The sequence below is a fragment of the Canis lupus genome, chromosome 10, assembly GCF_048164855.1.
Source record: "Canis lupus baileyi chromosome 10, mCanLup2.hap1, whole genome shotgun sequence".
Taxonomy (NCBI): Eukaryota; Metazoa; Chordata; class Mammalia; order Carnivora; family Canidae; genus Canis; species Canis lupus.
The window spans coordinates 28,488,013-28,507,481 of NC_132847.1; the positions used below are offsets into that span (position 1 = coordinate 28,488,013).

General features: G+C 36.3%; 1 protein-coding gene across 1 annotated transcript in view; it reads left to right on the forward strand.

Moving 5' to 3' along the window:
- The first annotated feature begins 298 nt into the window (after positions 1–298).
- Positions 299–19,469, forward strand: part of IL33 (interleukin 33) — a 36,769-nt gene continuing 17,598 nt past the window's right edge. Inside the window, exon 1 of the mRNA XM_072841273.1 lies at positions 299–402. The gene's annotated coding sequence lies outside the window, so the exon portion shown is untranslated. The remainder of the gene's footprint in view (positions 403–19,469) is intronic.

A 19,469-nucleotide genomic window follows, 5' to 3' on the forward strand; every position in this document is an offset into this window, starting at 1 on the left:
GACAGTGCTGAAGGTGAAGTTCAACTCTAAAGAGAGCCAAATTGTAATGTGTGGGGGCAGAGGAGGACTGTGAGTTGGAAATGGGAGTGGGAAGTTGCATATAAGATAATTCTGATGTGAGTTGGAAATTTTTTAAAAACCATGAAATCTACAATTCTTGTATTAAATTTTAAGATGGAGATGGGGAAAAGACAGAAAACAGGGAATCTTGAATGTTGACAGGATTGTAACTCTGTTGGCTCTTTGAATGCAATTAAAAACCTACCAAAATCTCACTTACTCAGATCTCTTTCTTACAGTGATTTGGTTCTCTGCCAAACTTTGGGTAATAAATAGAATCTGCAAGCTCTCTGAACACAGAGCTGCAGCTTTTCAGAGGAGAAATCAAAACAAGATTACACGGTAAGAATAAAAATAATATTCTGGTACTTTTTTTGTCAGGTTTGGTAAAATAAGATCTTGGGAAACACATAGAACTGGTTTTTCTTTCTATAAAATAAAGGATTAGGCTGATTTGTTTTTTATTGCCAATACCAGTAAAAGTTGATAATAATAATTGCTACTAACTTGTAATTCCACTTCAATTTCCTTTGGATGATTTGGAAAATTATTAATAAATTGCTAAAATTGATTATAAAATAGTCTTTTTTTTTTAATTTTTATTTATTTATGATAGTTACACACACAGAGAGAGAGAGAGAGGCGCAGAGACACAGGCAGAGGGAGAAGCAGGCTCCATGCACCGGGAGCCTGATGTGGGATTCGATCCCCGGTCTCCAGGATCGCGCCCTGGGCCAAAGGCAGGCGCTAAACCGCTGCGCCACCCAGGGATCCCTAAAATAGTCTTTATAGTAAGTTTCCCTCCTCTACCACAAAACTTTATAAAACAAGTTGATAATTCTACTTCATATTCCTAACACTTATCCAAAATAAACCTACTCACTATTATTTACCCGTAGCTTTAAAAAAGGGGGACAAATAGAAGAACTGAGAGGGGCCATCCCTTCAAAATAATCTGCTCAAAAATAAACAATTTTTGAAAAAAAATTTTTTCAATTTTTGAAAAAAAACAATTTTTGAAAAAAAAAACAATTGGTATCCTAAGTGAGTAAATTCAAAAGCTCATAGTTTTGCTACTATTCATTTAAACACTTTCTTTATAAGATTGTTTTATTCGCTTTATTTCTTGCTGTCTGCCCTGTGGCAATTTTTTTTTTCCTGCACTTTTCTCTGCCTTATCTTCCCACTCATAAATACATGCCTCCAGACTATTTTAATAAAGAAAATGGCATGAATCCTAAAGTATTGTGGCTGCACGAAGTTGATTTCAGGTCTTTGGAAATTTGAGAGTTTAGGAATAGGTGTAGTTGGATCTTCCTGATCCCTTCTCAGCACTGTGCCTCTTCAGCTTGAATCATCCCTGTATGCCACTTTGGTCCAATGCTGTTCCCAATAAATCCCTACCTATTGCTTCTTACATTTGTCTTTAGAATATTTGTGCTCCTGTTTAAATTTTTTCCCTAAAAAGACATAGTTCTGTGTTCAGTAAACTTTAGAATCCTCTATTTCCCAAAGTTTGGAATGCTTGAAAAGAATCATACAGTTGAGTAATCTCCTGAAAATTCTTCCCTCTTTATAAATGGGAAAGAGAAAGAGGTACATCTTGGCTGTAGATATTATAAGCTAAATAGTGATGGGAAATAGAAAACTATCTGGGTTGTTGCTGAGAAAATGAACTAGGCTGCTACAAGTCAAGGACTATAGGAAATCTAAGATCCTTTCAGAAAAAAATGGAAAAAATGTGAAATTTGAGCTTCAGAGAGCAATGCTTGCACAGAGAGTTCTTAACTACTTAAGGATAACTTAGAGTTTGAAACAGAGCCAAAAGTAAAGCAAGAGATTGAGAAATGGGAGCTGCCACTTCTGGTTAGGGTCAGCAGAGGAACAGAGCTTCTTCTTCCCAGAACTAACTTCTGGGAATGTGTCTGAGATTCTATTGTAAAAAGTTCGCCCATGGGGGAATTAAATCATTACAGGGAAATACTGTGGGGTGTGTATGCATGTGTAGCACTGAAGGGAGGAAGAAAAATAAACACCAAATATTTTTGCCAGTAAATCTTGAGAAGAATCATAGCACAAGGCCTTTTTTGGAGATATGTCTGCAGAATTAACTCTTTACAAAGAAGTTCTGCAGAGGGAACTGCATTGAGGGAAGAAAAAAGTGTACATGGGGGGAGTTTTTATGTCAGTAAATCAGGTAGCATGAAGTCCTTTTTGGAGATGTGAGTATGACTGTGCCAAAAATCAATGCATTTTTTACTCAACAAGTTGAAATTTTGGTAAACACAGTGGAAATCAAAAGTCAGATTTTTTTTTTATATCACAGCTTGTAGCGACATTTAGAAACATTAAGACCAAAAATCATCTCCTTGAATAGCAGAAAGAAATCTTAATTCCTTCAAACAAAATGATACTTAGTTCAAGGATTTCAGGAAATTATGGTAGAACCTCTCATCTTTTTTCAGTTTCCCTCCAGATTCTCTGCTCTTTTTCAGTTTCCCTCTGAATTCTTTGCATATTTATATGCAAAAGTAAGCTTTAAGAGGACACAGTCTTACTGGGCAGGCAGAGTTCACTGTTGCAGAATATGGGGAAGTAAGGAGATCGGGCGCTTCCTCCCTGTGACAGGCTCCTGGCAGATACTCACAGGCTGGCCCGGTTATTGTCCATAGATCACGCTGTATCTGTGAACATAATTGTTTTTGTTTTGCTCTATGCAAAGAGTGCAATATAACATAATAGTAAAAATACACAGATTTTTCAAGTTAGACAGGCTTTAAATCCATCATTTATCTATTGACTACCTGTGTGATTTGGGATCTTATTTAACTTTCCTGGCCCTGATTTCTTTTCCCTTTGGTATAAAATATAAAACAAACAAAACGGTACCTATGAAAATAAAGCAAGTCAGAAGAAGTCATTAAATGTAACTCTTATTAGTCATGGATCATGTACTAAATGTGAGGTATTGTCCCTGCATTACCCATTTATCCTGAGAGCATCTCTGTGAGATAATATCCTCCATTTATAAAATTCAGCAAGAAAAATTTGGAAAGATTGTACTGACCCAAGATGACACAATCATTAATTTTCAAATCAGAGGTTAAAACCCAGAGTTAAGCCCGATGAAGGAAAAGAACCAAGAAAAAAGAAGATGGATTCCAAACACTTCATTTAGTGAGACTTTAATTTGTAAAGCCATTTTCTATTTAAAGTTCCCATAATTTTTGAACAGAAAAATATTAGTGAGATGACATTCAAACCTTGCACTTATTTTTTTAGGGTTACACTCATTGCCATCTGAGGGAAAATTTCCCTGTCAGCCACCAATTTTTTATGCAACGTCCTTTCCCACTGGTATTACCAAAACCAAGAGGAGTCCACCCACAAACTTGACTGCCTGCTTTCACTTTTAATTAGCTATATTAGTTACTGGAGGAAATGAAAACTTGTCTAACAGTTCAATTTATAAGTAGAATGTTAAATGAAGTGTGATATTCAAAGTCCTTCCAAGTCATTTCATTCGTCACTATCTGTCCAACCACAATGACCTATTGAATATGTATCATATGTATATGATTTTCATAATAAATTTTACTTTATTTTTCTTATAATCAGTTTTACACAGAAGTTTACACACACACAAATTTTGGTAAACAAACCCAACTGATGTTTTGCAAAAAATAAAATAGTAGTAATACTACTATATTGGTAATCTGTAAAATTAATAGTAAAAATAGTAATAACAGTACTGCTAGGGCAGCCCAGGCGGCTCAGGGGTTTAGTGTCACTGGCCCAGGGCGTGATCCTGGAGTCCTGGGATCGGGTCCCACATCGGGCTCCCTGCATGGAGCTTCCTTCTCCCTCTGCCTGTGTCTCTCCCTCTCTCTCTCTCTCTCTCTCTTTCTGTGTCTCTCATGAATGGATAAATAAAATCCTTTAAAAAAAATTAACAGTACTGCTATCGGCCATTTGAATTTTTTTTTAAGATTTTATTTATTCAGGAGAGACACAGAGACAGAGAGAGGCAGAGACACAGGCAGAGGGAGAAGCAGGCCCCATGCAGGGAGCCCCCATGTGGGACTTGATCCCAGGACTCCAGGATCATACACCAGGCTGAAGGCAGGTGCTAAACTGCTGGGCCATCAGGGCTGCCTGAATTTTTTTTTTAAGATTTCATTTATATATTGGAAAGAGACAGCAAGAGAGAACATGAGCAGGAGGAGGAGCAGAGGGAGAGGGAGAAGCACACTCTCTGCTGAGCAGGGAATTTAATGTGGGGCTCCACCCCAAAACCCCAGGATCATGACCTAAGCCAAAGGCAGACATTTAACCAACTGAGCCACCCAGGTGACCCTGGCCATCTGAATTTATTTTTAAAAATGCATTTCAAACAGTTACTTATAAGTTTTCAAAATCTTGTCCTGATACAAAAAAATTTCAGTTTATCCTATATCATGCTTTTTCTTTCATACATATTTTATTGGTTTTAATGTATCAATTTGTATATCCATACTATTATGCTATAATTTTGTTTAAATATAAAATTATTTAAACATTAAACTGTTTAAACTAGCTGATATGGAAAACAGTATGATGATTCCTCAAAAAATTAAAAATATAACTACCATATCACCCTGTAATCTGACTTTTGGGTATATAACCAAGAGAATTGAGAGAAGGATCTTAAAGAGATATTTGTATACCCATGTTCATTGCAGTATTATTCAAAATAGCCAAGAGGTAAAATCAACCCAAATTTCCATTCACTGATAAATGGATAAAGAAAATGTGGCATATAAATACAATAGAATATTATTCAGTCTTTGAAAAGAAGGAAATCTTGTCACATGCTGCAACATGAATGAATCTTGAGGACATTATGCTTAGTGAAATAAGCCAGATACAAATACTGTATATTATATTATGTCACTTATATGAAGGGTCTACAGTAGTCAAACAAATAGAAACAGAGAGTAGAACAATGTCACCAGGGGCCTGAGAAAGAGGGAAACATGGAGTTGCTCTGCAATGAATAGAGCTTCAGTTTTGCAAGATGAAAAAGTTCTAGATATCTGCTGCAGAACAGATTTAGTTAACACTACTGAATTTAATACATTTAATAAAATTTAATTACAAATTAATTAAGGGGCAGCTGGGTGACTCAATTGGTTAGCGTTTGCCTTCAGCTCAGGTCATGATCTCAGGGTCCTGGGGTGGCTCTGCATCAGGCTCCCTGCTCAGCAGAGAATCAGTTCTCCCTCCCCCTCTGCCTCTCCTCCCTCTCATGTTAAATCAATAAAATCTTTAAAATAAAATAAAATTAAAAATTAAAGTTAAATTAAAAGAAAAAAAGAAGAGCTTTGAGTATGGGGGGCAGGGGGGAAATGTTTAAATAATCCAGCTGTATTTAAAGATATTATTAAATCAGTGTTGAGAATACATTAGTGGTTTGCCATTTCATTTTAGGATTTAGAAGAAACCAATGTAGATTACATTTAGACAAAAAAGAAAGATAATTTGTATCACTTGATATGCTTTGGATGCCAAAATAGAATAATGCATTGAACATGGCTTAAAATATAAGGACACTTGTTGGTCACTTAACAGGAAGTTCTAAAGTGGGCAGTCCCACAGTTGATGCAAAGAATCAGTCATCCCCTAAGACCCAGGCTCTTCTGATCTCTCCCTTTATGGGAGATGGTTGGCCCAGCTCTGAACATCATCACATCCTCACAGAGGCCAGTGCAAGCCAAAAAGTGCTTACCCTTAAGGAAAAAAATTTTCCAAAACCCCAGACACAACTCCCCTTTGTTTCACTGGCAAGATCTGAGTCACATGCCTATTGCTAGATGCATTATTGGCAGACAGACAGGATTGACGTGAATGGCTTATGTTTCTGCATATCTAAATTTATTCTTTGGGGAAAGAAAAGAGATTTGTCAGCTAAGAAACAACGTTCATCCCAGGGAACTCCCAACATCCTCTAATTCCTGCAGAACTCAACCTTTTTTGTTTTTGAGAGCTTTATGAAAAGAAAAGAAAGAACTTCTGAGAAGGGCAAACTCTTCAAAATTACCATGAGGAGTCTGCCTTATTTCAAAAAACACCTCAAAAATCTCTTTTAATCTAATTTTCAATTTCTTCAGGTCAGAAAGCTAAGTCTTTAATTGGGCATAACAGAACCACTTATTTTGTACTAAGAAGAGAATGTGTGCATTTCCTGTCTGATAATTTTCCAAATAGCTCAATGCATTCTTAAACACAGATGCTGACACTTCTTTAATTATTTTAACCATAATATAGAGTGCTTACTTAATTCTGTCAATGAGTCCCTTTGACCACTACACTTAAGAATGTGGAATGTAGAGGCACCTGGGTGGCACAGTGGTTGAGCATCTGCCTTTGGCTCAGATCATGACCCTGGGGTGCTGGGATTAAAGTTCCACATCAGGCTTCCCTCAGGGAGCTGCTTCTCCCTCTGCCTCTGTCTCTGCCTCTCTCTGTGTGTCTCTCATGAGTAAATAAATAAAATCTTAAAAAAAAAAAAAACAGAACATGGAATCTATATATTTTAGAATTCACTGACAGTCTCCCTTTTTTTAACTTAATATTTTTTCATTCACATATAACACACATACAAAACTGCACAAATCATGACTGTATAGTTTAATAAACTGTCGCAAAGTGAACAAATGTAAGTAACCATTTAAAGAAATACAAGGATATAGAACTCTAAGATCCTCCTCATGTCCCCTTCTAGTCACTATTCTGTACCTCAAGAATAGCATTATGCTTTCTAATATGTTACATTCAATTTGCCTGCGGGGTTTTTGAACTATTTATAAATGAATTCATACCGTATTTACCCTTTTGTTTCTAGCTTTTCACTCAACATTGTGTTTGTGAGATCCATCTTTTAGCTGCACATAGATGTAGCTTGTTTATTCTCATTTTTGGTTAGAATTCCAATTCTAAATAAATGTGCAACTGTTTATCTATTATAATGTAGATGAACATTTTCAGTGTTTCCAGCTTAGCATTATATGACTAAGACTACTATGAACATCCCCTTATTATGTCTTTTGGCATTTTTATACCTTTCATATATACCTTCAAGTAGAATTGCTGGCCCAAAAGTATGCACATGTTCAGCCATAGTGAATACCATCAAATTATTTCCGAAAGTGGTTGTAGCGATATGAACCCTAATCAGCCATGTAGAATAATCCCATTTGTCCCAAATCCTTGTAAATACTTGATATTTTCTATCATCTTCATTTTAGCCATTCTGATAGGTGGGCATTGTGGTCCTCCTTTAATGCATGCATTTTCTTTACCTTCCCTAGAAATCTATTATGTCAGTCTAAGGCAGCTAGTAATTTCCCCCCAGACTTGAGTTAGCTAAGCAGACACAATTTAGAAAAAAACAAAAACAAAAAAACAAAACCAAAAGAAAAACATGTCTTCCCTAAGATTGTAATTTTGGAGTTGATGCATTTGTCTATTGTTTCCCAGTTACAAAGCAACATTAATTAGGGAACAAAACAAATCATCATATTGTATTTGCGTTCCAGGGGGGAAAAAGTCAAGAATCACTTTAAGTATCATACCACAGAAGGAAAAAAAAGGATTATTCTCTTAACCCCATGATCACAAATTTAGTTTTTATGGACTTTTTTTTTTTTTAACAAATCTATACCTTTATTTATTTACTTTTCAGTAAGTTTAGATCCTTGAAGGGTACAGCATCACACGGATTCTGTGGCTTTAGCAGGAAGGTTACTTCAAATTTGCCGTAACCGTGTCACTGTTTCCATGAGCATGAGTTACTTTTCCCCAAATTACTCAGTTTTTTTCAGTTTGCTACCAGGAGTTACTGTGTTATTCTTTGCTGTGTGCACATAAGCACATCTCTTGCCTAGATAAAATCCAATTTCATCTCTGGAATAAACACTTTCAATTTCAAAAAGAGCTGTGTGCTCCTTCTGGTTCCAGAGACCTCACTTACAGCCAGCAAAAATGCCCGTGGACCACAGACATCCATCGTTTTAGGATTCCTGTTCCTACCAGGCCTCCAAAGTTTCCAAGACAGAAGAAGATCTAGTTTTTATAGACTATACCACAAACTAAAAAAAAAAAAAAAAATTAGTCAAGGTATTATTGAATCATTATGAGCTAAAAATAATCTACTCTGATTAATTTTCTTAATTAAAACATTGTTCAAATGACATATAATTTAACAAAGTATCTGCTTTGTGAAATTTATCACAAGCACCTGATAAAGCAGGTCACATCAAGATCACATGTGACATCAAAATAGTAAAGGCTGACTAGCTGACCAGTTTTTGTTTTAGCACAAGGACAATTCTTATCTTCTGGTTCGGTGTCAGGAGGCTGGAATTTATTTTTGAAACTTATCTTTAGTCTTCATAATATAATTTGTAAGTACTTGACTAACCAGTAGTTGGTTTTTGCTCTTAAAGAGAAAACTTTTTTTGTAATGTTTTTATTTTTAAAGGAGGTCTGCTACATTTATCTTCCACCAATGCAATGTTTTGTTACCTCAGCTACTGCTTAAGGCTGCCCTCTCTTGCTTCTAAATTTTAGAGATTAGAACTCCTCTTTCCCCATTTCCATAAATATTTGGCTCATCCTTTTAGAAGTTCCTCTTGTTATTCCTTAGTTTTCCAAAGCCTACTAGCTCCCAGGATCAATTCCAGAAGTATCTAAGTGGCTTCCCTATGCACTGGAAATTGAAGTTAGGTATACTTTCCTTGGCTTTAAATATATATTGGTGGCATCTGGAATAAATTTCTCATCAATGCTTTATGTGGTTGAAAAATGTACCATACCCAAGTCTGCCTCTTTAAAAATGAGCCAATTTAAAGATATATATTACATTCTACTCTGAAGATGAGCTTCAAAAATGTAAATATGCCTGTCTAAAAAATATCATGTTTTCTCTTAAAAAACAGCAAGTCATCTGATACAATTTAAGATACTGCACAAAGAACTGTATACTTGTTAGGATCTCAAATTATGCAAATATTAAGGTACTTTAGGCTTTGAAGTCTGGGCACTATCTCCAGAATCAAAATTAACAGTAATGTGCAAGTTTTATTCTTAGTTAAGGAATCTACTTATGTTGTTGCCAATTCCAGATGTTCTTACACATGTTGGTATATATTTGTAGAGAATTAGGCAAGACTCAGGAATAATTCTTCCATACATACATATACATAGATGCAATTACTATCTTTTCATGAACACAGATGATAGATTTTAAAATATATACAAATGATATATACATTTATCTTGGGACACAACCCTTTCAAGTTATCTTTCTTTGTGGATCTAAGCATAAATAAAGTTTTTAGAAAGCAAAACAAGTTAGGTCTAAAGCAGTGAACTGAAGCAAAACAGATTGTACTTCATCTCCAGCTTTGGGTGCTGATTCATGACTCAGTGACTCAGGTATATATACATACTGTGGCTTGGCACCTGCTTTCTCTGTGTGTATTTCTCAGCAAAGCCTTTCTCCAGATTGAGATTTTTGCATCTATTCCCACTTGTTCTGCCACCTTCTACAGAATGCTGTGTCAGAACTATTTTCTGTAACTCTGCTTTAATTACATCTTCTAAAACCTTTCTCATTCTACCCTCACATTATATTATAAGCTTAAAGGAAACAAAGCTTCATCTCCTTACCCCCACCTGAAAACTGAGCAGCTTCACTGGTTCCTAGAGATGGGACACGGTACTGTGTAAGAATGTATTAAAAACAGTTATTAAATCCCATACGTGAAACATAAGGACAGCGCCAAAAAATTCCCTGATAAACTGAAACTATTCTCTGTACTTTCTTCACACTTTGTTTTTCTTTGCTATTGTTTAGTATTGTAAACAGCAGAAGGGTAGAGAGGAAAGAGCAGTGACAGCTACCACCTTGTGAGCTGGGAGACCAGAGTTCTCGTCCTGACTCCACATGTACCCATTCACTAGCTATGTGACTTTGAGTAAAGATCTGCTCTTAATGGTTCCAAAAATACCTAATGTTAATTTCACAGATATAGGGGCTACTCTAAGACTTCCTATGTATCCATAAACCAAATCAAAAAAATTTGAATCTACTTATGTTTTTTGCTTATGTGAAAATTTTTTTCCTCATCCCAGTAGCTTAATTTTCCTCAATGACTGACAATACAACTTTCTCTCTTTTTAAAATGTTCTGCAGGTTCATAATTAATATATCAAAATATGGATTTCTTTAATTTTTTTTAAACTTGCTTGGGATTCTTAGATCTGAAGATTGGAGTCCTTCAATAATTTTGGAAGTTCTCAGCCTTTATACCTTCAAATATTTCCCTTCCGTATTTTGTCATCTCCTTCTAAAATTCCAAATAGATACACATTATCTATCCTCCAAGTTTCTCACCCCCTTTTCCATCTCTATGTATCTTTGAATTGTATTCCAAAGAATATCTTTTTTTTCCCAAAGAAAATCTTCAAATATATTTTCTAGTTGACCGACTCTTCTTCATCAAGTTCAGTTGCTATTTAATCTGCTGTTTAATGAAGTTTTAATTTCAATATTAATTTTTTTTTATTTTTAGAGATTCTATTTGGATCTTCCTTAAATCTAATTTTTTCTGTTCCTGTTTTCAATAGTGTTAGAACTCTATCTAAAGATATTAAAATCAGTTGTTTTATATATCATTTCTGATAGTTCTAACCAACTTTACAAGTTGGGTCCTGCCATCTGTTCTTACTGTGGCTCTCACCATGGTGCCTAGTGTTCTTGTTTGTTTTATAAATTTTGATTGCAAACTACTCATTTGCCCTGGAAATTTTGCTGTAAATGAATACTTTGCGGCTTGGGCAATAGCCGAGTTCATCAAGATAAGATTTGTGTTTGCCTTTCCCATTTTTCTTGAGACACTACCAACCTAAAGCTATTTTTTATTTAATTCTCTATTTCAGACTTTTGGAAACACACAGATAGTGTGATTTCATACTGCAAACCCATATGGGGGCTGACTTCTCATGAGGAGAGAAATCCTCAGAAGAATGGTTTACTTTCTATCTATTGCCAAAGCTAAGTCAAACACGCTTCCTAGTGGTCCCCTTCTGCCAAGTGAGGTTATTTATCTCAATCACCCTTACACTGCAAGAGCAGCCCTTTGGGTGTTCAGGCTTAGGCCATGCATTATTAGAACCCCCATGTTAGGCATATCCTGGGCTTTATCTCCTGGGCCCTGCACTTCATGTAGTTGTCTACCCTGTCTCCAGGATGTAGCAGACAACTTTAGGAAAAAGCCAGGGTTTCTTGCCTCCCAGTATTTTGAATACTATATATTCTTTACTTTCATTCCAGTTCAACAATGAGTTTGAAAAGATCTTTTTGCATATTTCTTTCAGAATATTGATTGTTTTTGGCAGGAGGATTGGTCATAGTAACTAATCCATCATTATAATGAAAACAAAGTCTCTGCTTAACTTTATAATGGGCAATTATTAAAATTTAAACATATAAGCCAGATTTATTAATAAATAAATTACTTATTTTTATTTTTTTAAGATTTTTAATTGATTGATTTTTAAAAATCTCTTGGGGTTCTATGCAATAATACTTATTCAGACAAACTTTCCACTTCTAAAAAAGTTTTTGAAACTTCCCTCTTCCAACCTTAAACTGTGATGATTTTTTCTTATGATGCTGCTAAATCTACTCACCAACTAGACCACCAATGATGACCACCGTCAATGAACTGGCTTTAATCTCATTCTCTCTTTATAGGGTTAAATAATCCAGGTGGCAGGGATTTATGCCAGATTATCAAAACTTTAATTTGTTTTCTTGTAGCAAAACCGTTTTGATCAAGTAAACTTTAAGCAGAAACCAACTATGGATAAGGAGTTTCTGCTCTGGGTGTGGGGTATAGGCAGGAAGATCTGAAACCCAAGAGGTTTGGATTCCTCGACCCTTTTCTAGAGCACCTTATGAATTCTGAAAACGTTTGCTTCAGGTTTTAGCTATGGAATCTTGGGCAAATTATTTGATCTTTCTTCGCTCCAGTTTTCTCACCTATAAAATTGGGAAAATAATAGTACCTCCCTGACAAAATTGCTCTGATGATTGAGTGATTTAAATATATAAAGCACTTGGTACAGTAGTTGGCACACAGTAAATATTATATAAGGGTAAATTTTTTAAAAACACAGAAGAACTTTTATTTTTTTATAAATTTATTTTTTATTGGTGTTCAATTTGCCAACATATAGAATAACACCCAGTGCTCATCCCATCAAGTGCCCCCCTCAGTGCCTGTCACCCACTCACCCCCACCTCCCACCCACGTCCCTTTCTACCACCCCTAGTTCATTTCCCAGAGTTAAGAGTCTCTCATAAGAACTTTTATTTTAACTCTACATACTCCTTAGAACTTTTCTTTTAACTCTGCATACTCCTATTGAATTTTTTATGTTCCACTGAATTTTTACAAAATCCATAATTTGTGTATTACTTGTCTAATTTTACTTAAAAAATTTTGTTAGTAAAAGAAAATGATCTCAACTTTAAACTTCAGAATTAAACAAAAACCAAAGACCTATTTGTTCCATGTTGCTTCTTTCCCATATATTGCTTTCCTCAAACACTTAAAGAGTTTCCCAAATCCATTAAAAAAAAAGAAAAAACTACACTATAGACTTTCTCTCTGCAGTTTTGCCCTAAGACAGAATGTAGCCAAGTCCATGGCTCACCTGGATTTCAAATCTGTCTCTGTCTGAGATATGGCTCCAGGTTACTTAATTCTCCCCTTGTCTAACTCTATCATCCTATCATTGTGAAGTAGCAAAAGGAGAGGAAGAAGGCACAGGGCTGAGGCAGAACTTGTGCATTTTTCTGAGAATGACATCTTTTGGGGAGCATGGGGCTGGTACAGCTACTGTTATTGAAGAAGTAACTCAGGGAAAGGGAAAGAAAGGGACTGTAGTGGGAACCTGTATAGGAGCACAAGAAAGAGTCAAAGGGATAAGAAGATCCTGGCTTTCATGCACCTTCTTCATTTTTGAGATGAGGAAACTAAGACCTAAAGAGCTGAAGAGCCCTGCAGGGCAGGAGCAAATCTTAAGTCTAAGCTTGAGAATGAAGGTCATTCTACCTCTTCTTCAAAAATCATTAAAGATTTTGTTCAACACATAGTTAGGTCTCCAAAGTATGTGAGACATGGGGAGGGGCACCAGAGGGGAATAAAACAACACACTCAAATGAATGATTTGAAATGTTTGGTCACACTAAAACCACAGGGCTTTAGGTCAAACAGAAAGTCAGCTTCCTTAAATGATTTAGAAAGAACATTGACCCAGGAATGAGTTCTATTAGGGTGAGTCATATAAAACTGTCATCTTTGTAGGCCAAAATGTAGTAGTACCAGTCCCACACTGCTCAATCCACAGTTCCAGCTCCACTAGTCAGTAGATCTTTGGGATTTGAACAAGGTCTCCACATCTGTTCAGTGTATAGTACCTTCTTTACCTAGTATGCACGGTTTTTGCAAGGACAGATCCAAAGTACCCAGTATTTCCTGGGTGGCTGCTATTGATAATTGCTTGGGAAACAAAGATGACTAAGGTACAACCCTTGTTCCCGAGGAGCTAGCAGTCTAGCTGAGGAGTTAGGAAATTGAATATAGTTTGATGTGATAAGCAAGTAAGAAAGGAAGCAATAAATTTTGCTTGACTGTGGGTGATTAGGGAAACAAAGGCATTTGAATTGGGCTCTAAGGGTTAAATAGAAGTTTCCCAGACAAAGAGGAAGAGGCATCTCTAGCAAGAGGGGAAGTTTGAGCAAAAACATGGAGGTATGTAAGTGTGTGGTGAATTGTGGAACAGTAAGAAGTCCAGTGGGTGTAAAATGTACAGTGGGGAATGGGGGGTGTTGTGTGATGTTAGAAAAGTTGAAGGAATAGGTAGTGCTAGTGAATAAAAATGATGGAGTAAGACTACATCCAGGAAAACTGTGGGAAGGCATAGAAGTACTTCACAAATGCTAAGTGAAGAACAAAAAAAAAAGTTTTCCTAAAAACATAACATCTCTACCCTTCTCTCATAGTGGTTTGACTTGAGTTATACATTGATTTGCTAAATTGCTTCCTCTTTGGGACAATGTTGTCTTCTGGGTCTGGCTGAGGAGCATGTAGAAACTTTCAGAATGGCAGAGCCTCAGAGACAGGAAGTGATTCAGTTTGAGGAAAGGCAATGCTATCTCACGGTTCCTCAAACTTCAACCTCTCCTTCTTCCACATCACTTTTTCTGATCTCCCTCAAGAAAGAAGTGAAACCAGTGTACCCAAGGGAACAGAGGATAATGTGATTACTCTCTCATCTCACCCTCTTTCTCCTCCTCCCCTATAAAGTCTCCCAACATGATGTCATATAGTGTTGCCAAGCTTAGTCATACTGCCCATTTCCTCTCCCTCCTACCAGCCAGGACAAGTTTTGGGACACTGTCTTCTTCCAGTAATTTTCTAGTACCCAACAATGGTTTTGCATAATTACACAATACCTTCATAAGTCCTCTGCCCATGCAAGAGCATGCAAGCTTCATAAGGTGATGTTAATTACGCCTCATTCTACCAATGGGTCCCATGGAATAAAAGAAAGAACCAGATGGACTTGAGTTCAGATCCTAGCTTTGGTACTTACTAAGACATTTTTAAATCTTTCAATCTCTATTTCCTTATTTTTAAAATGAAAGCAATCATACTCAAAGACCAGAGTCATGGTGACAATTAGAGATAATATATGTAAAGCATCTGGCCCACAGAAGAGGCCCATCACCATTATTAAGAGCTTGAACTAATGCAGAATCCTTGCTGACTTCATTCCTTCCCTCTAACTGTCCTCTATCTGTTTTTCATATGGTAGCCAGAGTGCTCTTTTAAAAACAAAAACCAAGTCACATCTCATATTACTTAAAACCCTTCCTTGGCTTCCCACTACATTTTGAGTAAAATCCAAGCTCCTTCTCCTGGCCTCCAGAGCTTAGCCTGACCTGGCTTCTGTCCCCTTTCATCACCAAACCCTTTACATTATACTATCCTCATTGTCCACTGCGTTCCAGCCACACTAGCTTGATCAGCATCCTAAATACCACAAGTTCTGTCAGGACCCTTGGCCCTGGGGTTTTCTCTGCCCAGAGGGCACCCTCTGTCCCTCCCTTCATTCTTTACACCTTTAGGAGTACAGCATAAATGTCACCTTCTGTGACCACACTACTTTAGTACTACTCTTTATCTTTTTTACCAGCCTAGTTCTTATTTATCACTGTTTATAAATGATTTATTTGTATGATTATTTGCTCAATATCTATCTCCCCAAAAGAAAGTAAATTCTGGGAGGGCAGGAAAAAGTTTGTTTTGTTCACTACCATACCCCCAGCATCTAGCCCAGCACTAGACAAGTGTTTGAGTTATTACTGTGACCATTAGTAGGGAGCACTCCGTGCTGTAGTACAGATAGATGCAAATTCAGCATCATTTGGGACCTTGGGATCTTAGGAGGGCAGAATTTCCCTACAATGATTACTAGGTATCTTTCTTTGCAAAGCATTTAATTACTTTCCAGGGCATCAAAGGTTGAGTTTTATATTTTATAATCCAAATTTTCCATAATTAACATGTATTTTTAATAAAATTTCTTATAAACTCTGCAGGTTAACAACAAGCCTCCTCACAGGAAATCTAATGAAATGAATTTATTTTAGAAACAAAATTCACAATAAAGAAAGAAAGACCAATAGGTTTAACATGGTAAAGTGTATTGGTATTTTAAAATCAAAGGGCATTGCCTGACATATGAAAGGTGTTTAGTGATTTAATAAATGACTTCAGTTGATCAGATGTAGATAATAAGACAAAGTGAAATGAAAATTTTCATGCAATGTCCCATGGGCTAATGCTGTTGGACTACATGGTCCCTGACAAGTTATGGGCACTAGATATTTATTGAGTATAAATTTCTGGAAACCTTCTCCAGGGAAACAAACACACACATTGCAACTTTGGAAATGACTACCCTTCATACATTTTCTATTGTTGTTGCTCAGATGGGAATCACCAACTAATGAATTTCTATGTATTTATTCTATTTATTTAGAATAAATAGAAATCTAATTTCTTGTTAGATTAAAATCTTCTTTCAAGTTGTTTGGGTTTCTTTTTTTAATTTTAATGTGTATCATTTCATCTGGAATGTCTTCTCCATCCTTTTTTCTTAAAAAGCTTCTTCTATTTCCTTTTATTATCTAAAATGTGGCTTTCCCCTGGCAACACCACTATTATCAAAATCCACTCCACTTGTGTGCCCATCTCCCAGGGCTAACAGAGAAGTGGCACATTTCTCATTTTCTACTGGGTCTAACTACATATCTTAATTTCTTTACATACATGGGGACCTTGATGTCCTTTTCTGTTTGATATTGCCTTAGCTGATGTCACCATTGGTGACTCCAGTGCTTGCTTTGAAGACTCTTTAATACTCTTCCAAAGTTCACCCACAAAACCTCATCCTGACAACCATTATCATCAGAACTTTTCTAACTCCAAGATCGGGAACATTGGAATTCCTTGGTGTACAAACAACCTCATCTTCCTACTTCTCCCACTCCCGTTTTTGTATCCTTTTTAAAATCATTTTTTTAAATTGTGGTAAAATTTATCTTTTTAACTATTTTTATGTATATAGTGCAGTGGCATGAAGTACATTCATATTGGTGAGTAGCCATTACCACAATCCATGTCTAAAACATTTTTCGTCTTCTAAAGCTGAAACTCGATATCCGTGAACACTTGTTCCTCATTCCTCAGTAAATTCTTTTTGCATTCTTCAAGCAAATATTTACCCTCAAAATTTAAAACTCATGCTTATTTCTCCTAATTTCTGTAATTCTCACAACCTACTTTATGAAGATTCAGGCCATTTTTACAAAACTATCAAGTTTGTGTAGCTTAAAATTTCACATCTCTCCCATTCTCTTGCTTTTCCTCCTCTGCTACAGAAAAAGTATGCATCTTCCTTTTCAAAGCCACCCCTCCACTAATATTCTTTCCCCTCTCTCTGTCTCCTCTGGGAGTTTATTATATCAGTTTTTTCCTTTTCTTTTCTCTTTTTTCATTCTCCTTTTATCTCTACATTGAAACAAGCCCAAGAGTCCCACATCCCAATAAAAACAAAAAAACAATAATATCATAATAGCATGTATTCAGTTCCCACTATGTTCCAGCTACTGTGCCAACTGCTTAAAACATACCTTCTGGCATAATTCTTGAAATGAGCCACTGAGTTCAAATTATGATAATGAAACTGAGAGCTTAGAAATATTGAGTAACTTCCCAAGACTAACTTGGGAAGCAGCATTTTCCCTTCTCCATGCCACTCTTTCAAGATACCATTTTCTCTTTGTTTCCTTTTCATTACTGTATTTCTTTAAAAAGCCTCAGTTTCTCCTCCACATTGTGCAATCCACAGCAGTTTCTTGGAGAGTCCCATGCTTAATGGACTCTCTCCAAGGTCTCTAATCTCCAGCTGGGTCTCTGTAGTGCTCATCATCAAATGTTCCTTCTTGAGATGATTTTTTCTCTTAGCTTTAATAATATATGACCTCTTCTTTTTTCTGGTTCTCTTTCTGGTTTTCTTTGCTACTTTCTTATCTTCTCTTACCCCTTAAATGTAAGATTCCCTGTAGTTCCATCTAGACATAGCCTGTTCTTCCTCTTCCACACCTAGCTGAGACAATCTCATGTGTTCCTACATCATCAACTCTCATGCTGTAACAAATGCAATACCCATGTAGCAAATCCACATGGCTAACTCTGGCCTCACCCACCCACCCACAACCTAATTCCAGCTAAGTGCTAAAATTTCCATACTTGTTCCTCAAGTATCTCAAACTCCGTCTATCCCACATCAGACTCATTACCTGTGCCTGACAATGGACTCTTGAGTTTCCTATGCTGAACCACTGATACCCCCCTTTACTTCCATTCACCTCCTCACTTCCCCAGTCCAGAACTGATACAAATACATCCAAAAAGAGCTGTGGAGGCTTTGTGATGGACGCAATCCTGAACTGAGAGGGAAACTTGCATTAAAATCCTGATTTAGCCACCAAGGAGCTGAGGGACTTAGTGGAGCTGGAACAGGGATCTCTGGGGCCCTTTCTGACTCTAATATTCAAGGACTCTATACAATGACTGCAGCACTCATCACCTTCATCCCTTCCTTATTGGCTTCACTAATATTGTCTTGGCCCTGTCCTCACTGCTTTTTGCCTGGACTATTTTAATTGGCCTCCTGACTGGCTTTGTTTCCTGTCTTTCTCTTCTTTCATTATTTCAGATGATCTTTCACACAACCATAAAATTACATTCCTAAAACACATTTGTATAATACTTCTCACTAGCTTTAAAAACTTTTAAAAGATTCCTGTTGGCTAGAGGATAAAATTTGAACTCCTTATTGCTGCATTCACAGCCCTTTACATGCTAGTCTCAATAAAATGTATGAAACTTCACTTTGTCTAAATTGGATTACATGTGTGGTTGAGATAAGCACTGGAGGGGAAAAAATCCTATTCTTTATACTAAAAGTAATAGTGGATCAGAGATTTAGGTATTAAGTAGTAGACAATAAAATTTAAGAAAATGGTTGATAAATTTATTTTTATTTTAGAGGAGTGGAGGTCTTTTGAAGCAGGACACAAAATCCAGAAATTCTAAAACAATATTCTTTTTAATTTCTTTTTATTGGAGTCCAATTTGCCAACATATAGCATAACACCCAGTGCTCATCCCATCAAGTGCTCCCCCCTCAGTGCCCGTCACCCAGTCTCCCCAACCCCCGCCCACCCTTCCTTCCACCACCCCTTGTTCGTTTCCCAGAGTTAGGAGTCTCTCATGTTCTGTCTCCCTCTCTGACATTTCCCACTCATTTTCTCTCCCTTCCCCTCTACTCCCTTTCACTATTTTTTATATTCCCCAAATGAATGACACCATATAATTAAAACAATAGTTAAATTTGACCACATGAAATTTGAAAATTTATGTATGGCAAAAAAAATGCTATTAACAGTCTAAAGATAAATGGTGCTGGGGAAAATTTTTCAACACATGTCACAGGGTTTCATTTCTTAAGTTACAAAGAATTCATATAAATCAATAATTTATAGAAATTGATAACAAATACATTTTTAAAAAGATGCTTAATTTCACTAAATAAATAAAATTCAAAACCATGAGATATTTTTTACTCTTTAGGAAGGCAAGTTTTTAAACAGTTTTTATTTAAAGTCCAATTAGTTAACATACAGTGTAATATTAGTTTCAGGTGTACAATATAGTGATTCA